Below are 4,186 nucleotides of genomic sequence, written 5' to 3' on the forward strand. Positions count from 1 at the left end.
GAACGAAAAGGCTATTGAATGAAGTATTTAATGAAGTTAAAATCCCATGTTCGTGTCATATATTATTTAATTCTCTTTAATCTCTTAGTTGATGTTCTTTAGTATAATCTCTTAGTTAATCTTAGTATAACAATCACAATATGTTATTCGTCTTAGAATTGGATAATAACCATACTAGTGTTGCATAAATACATTGATTAAAATTAACCTAAATCTATCCCTGTGGGAACGAACTAAAATATATTCTATATTACTTGCGAACACGTGTACTTGCGTGAATATTAGCGCGTGTCTTAGCGTCTAACAAGTTTTTGAAGCCGCTGCCGGGGATATCATTGTTAATTTTCAGTTTATGTGTTTGTCATCATTGGTCGTTAAAGTTCAGTGCCTCGGACATTTGTACTTACTTAATTCCTTGTCATGTTTCAGGCACTCTAGCGAGCGTGTATGCATACGTGTTCTCGGTCTCGTAAGAGAACACTGGATAAAGCGGAGGAAGAAGTTGTAGTAGAGGAGAAAGTTGAGGAAGAGATTTTAGTAGTGAAAGAAGAAGAGGCTCTTGTTGCAATGTGAGAACCAGAAGCGAATCCTAAGGCTTTGATGGACTACTCTCAACCGAAGATCGATGATATTCAGTCTAGCATTGTTCGTTCAGCCATCTTGGCTAATACCTTGGAGATCAAGTCGAGCATGATTCAGATGATACAGAACTCAGTTCAGTTTGGGGGTTCTCCGACAGAAGACCCCAACATGCACATCAGAGATTTCATCGAGATCTGCGACACTTTCAAGTTCAATGGAGTTTCTGAAGATGCTATTAAGTTGTGGCTTTTCCAATTCTCTCTGCGGGATAAAGCTAAGTGCGGGTTACATTCTCTACCACCAGGATCTATCACCAAATGGAAGGATCTTGCTCAGAAGTTCTTAACCAAGTTCTTTCATATGGCGAAGACTGCTGCAATCAGAAACGCACTTACTCAATTTGCTCAGCAATCAGGAGAATCTTTATGAGAGGCTTGGGATCGATATAAGAAGATACTTAGGAAGTGTACTCATCATGGGATGCCTGACTGGATGATCATTAACTGTTTCTATAATGGTTTGGGTGTTACTTCTCGACCCATGCTTGATGCAGCATGAGGAGGAGCCTTGTGGGCTAATAGCTACTATGAAGCTTATGAATTGATTGAACTGATGGCTACTAATGAATATCAGAATACTACTCAAAGACTATCTCAGGGTAAGGTAGCAGGAATTCTGGAGTTGGATGCAGCTACTACTATAACTGCTCAACTTAAAACTTTGACGATGAAGGTGGATTCTCTGTCTAATTATGGAGTTAATCAGATCACTAGTGTCTGTGAGCTTTGTGTCGGTGCCCATGAGACTGATCAGTGTACCATTTCTAGTGAATCAACTCAGTTCGTGAGAAACTTTCAGAGGTCGCAGCAACCTGTACCAGCCACTTATCATCCTAACAACCATAATCATCCTAATTTTAGCTGGAGCAACACTCATAATACGGTTCAGCAGCCTTATCAGCAGTACCCAGCAAAGCAGTATAACCCTCCCGGTTTTCAGCAACCACAATATGCACCAAGGCAACAATTCCAGCTGCAACAGGGTAATGAAAAATCTGAATTGGAGGAGTTGAGGCTCATGTACAAGAGTCAAGTGGTTTCTATCAAGACCTTGGAAAATTAAATCGGGAAAATTTCCAATGCCTTGCTAAATCGTCAACCTGGTACACTTCCTAGTGATACTGAAGTACCAAGAAAGAGGGAAGCAAAGGAGCAGGTAAAGGTAATTACATTGAGGTCTGGGAAGGTTGCAAACCCCGAACATTCTCATGGTTCGGATGAAGAAGCTGTGGCTGAAGAAGAAGTGCATAAGAAAGCTGAAGTGGAACCAATGAAGACTACTATTGAATACACTCCTCCTGAGGTTAATACAGGGGAGAAACAGACCTATCCTCCACCTCCCTTTCCTAAGAGGCTGCAAAAGAAAAAGCTGGATAAGCAGTTTAAGAAGTTTCTGGAGGTGTTCAAGAAACTTCACATCAACATACCTTTCGCTGAAGCTCTTGAGCAGATGCCCAGTTATGCGAAGTTTATGAAAGGTATTCTCTCTCGGAAGGTGAAGCTTGATGACTTAGAGACAGTTGCTCTCACGGAGGAGTGCAGTGTTGTGTTGCAACAGAAGTTGCCTCTGAAGCTTAAAGATCCTGAAAGCTTCACTATTCCTTGCACCATTGGAAAGGTGTCATTTAACAAATGCTTATGTGACTTGGGAGTTAGCATCAATTTGATGCCTTTGTCAATCTTCAAGAAGTTGGACTTACCGGATCCAAAGCCTACTTATATGACTTTGCAGTTGGCCAATCGTTCTATTACTTATCCATGAGGCATTATTGAGGATGTTTTGGTCAAGGTGGATAAACTCATCTTTTCTGCTGATTTTGTAATTCTTGATTTCGAGGAGGATAAGAAGATTCCCATAATCTTGGGAAGACCTTTCTTGGTTGCTGGCCGAACCTTGATAGATGTGCAGAAAGGTGAGCTCACCATGTGAGTGTTGGATCAGGATGTAACTTTTAATGTGTTCAACGCCATTAAATTCCCTACGAAAAATGAGGAGTGCTTAAAGGTGGGGTTGGTTGATTCTGTGGTTTTTTCAGAACTTGATCAATTGCTAAGGTCTGATACCTTAGAAAATGCCTTGTTAGGGAATTCTGATAGCGAAGATGATGAAGGTGATGAGCAGTTATAATATCTGAATGCTTCTCCCTCGAAGAGGAAGATGGATATGCCTTTTGAATCTCTTGGAATGGAGGAGCTGAACAAATCTCCAAAGCGCCTCAATCCATCTATTGAGGAAGCTCCTACACTTGAGCTTAAACCATTGTATGAACACTTAAGGTATGCTTTTTTAGGTGATGCATCTACGTTGCCTGTTATTCTTGCATCTGACATTTCAGGTAGTGATGAGGAAAAACTTTTGAGAATTTTGAGAGAATTCAAATCGGCAATTGGATGGACGATAGCAGATAACAAGGGAATCAGCCCTTCTTATTGTATGCATAAAATTCTGCTAGAGGAAGGTAGCAAGCCTACTGTTGAGCAACAAAGGAGGGTAAATCCTATCATGAAAGAAGTTATGAAGAAAAAAATTCTTAAGTGGTTGGATGCAGGGATCATCTATCCCATTTCTGACAGTTCTTGGGTGAGCCCAGTTCAGTGTGTACCAAAGAAAGGAGGTATCACCGTTGTTGCTGATGAGAAGAATGAGCTTATTCCTACTCGAACAGTCACGGGATGGAGGGTTTGCATGGACTACAGGAAGCTGCACAAGGCCACGAGAAATGATCACTTCCCTCTGCCTTTTATCGATCAGATGCTTGACAAATTGGCTGGGCATGAGTACTACTGTCTTCTGGATGGCTATTCGGGCTATAATCAGATTTGCATCGCTTCGGAAGATCAGGAAAACACTACTTTCACCTGTCCATTTGGTACTTTTGCCTTTAAAAGAGTTTATTATGGTTTGTGTGGGGGCACCTGCCACATTTCAGAGATGCATGATGGCTATTTTTTCTAACATGATTGGTCAGAATGTGGAGGTGTTTATAAATGATTTCTCTATTTTTGGCGATTCATTTGATGAGTGCTTACAGAATCTTGGCGACGTTCTTAAAAGGTGTGTTAAGACCAACTTGGTTCTCAACTGGGAGAAATATCACTTTATGGTGCGACAGGGCATTATTCTTGTTCACAAGGTCTCTAGTAAGGGTCTTGAGGTGGATACATCCAAAGTGGGGGTCATTAAAAATCTTCCTCCACCAATTTCAGTTAAAGGAGTTTGCAGCTTTCTTGGTCATGCGGGCTTCCATAGGAGGTTCATCAAGGACTTCTCAAAAATTTCTAAACCTTTGTGTAATCTTCTTGAGAAGGATGCACGTTCAAGTTTGATGATGAGTGCCTAGCTGCTTTTGAGTTCTTAAAGAAGAGTTTAATCACATCACTTGTCATAATTGCACCTGATTGGAATGAACCTTTTGAGATGATGTGCGATGCAAGTGACTATGCAGTTGGAGCAGTTCTTGGGCAGAGAAAGAATAACATATTTCATGTTGTCTACTCTGCTAGTAAGACCCTAAATGCTGCTCAACTGAATTATACTACTACTG

General features: G+C 40.9%; 1 non-coding gene across 1 annotated transcript; it reads right to left on the reverse strand.

The window, feature by feature from the left end:
- Positions 1-957: 957 nt before the first annotated feature.
- LOC141675778 (small nucleolar RNA R71) lies at positions 958-1,064 on the reverse strand. The gene has a single exon (XR_012556413.1). It is a non-coding gene; the product is annotated as a small nucleolar RNA R71 (small nucleolar RNA).
- Between the last annotated feature and the right edge of the window lie 3,122 nt (positions 1,065-4,186).

Source organism: Apium graveolens, chromosome 7 (genome assembly GCF_009905375.1).
Source record: "Apium graveolens cultivar Ventura chromosome 7, ASM990537v1, whole genome shotgun sequence".
Lineage (NCBI taxonomy): Eukaryota > Viridiplantae > Streptophyta > Magnoliopsida > Apiales > Apiaceae > Apium > Apium graveolens.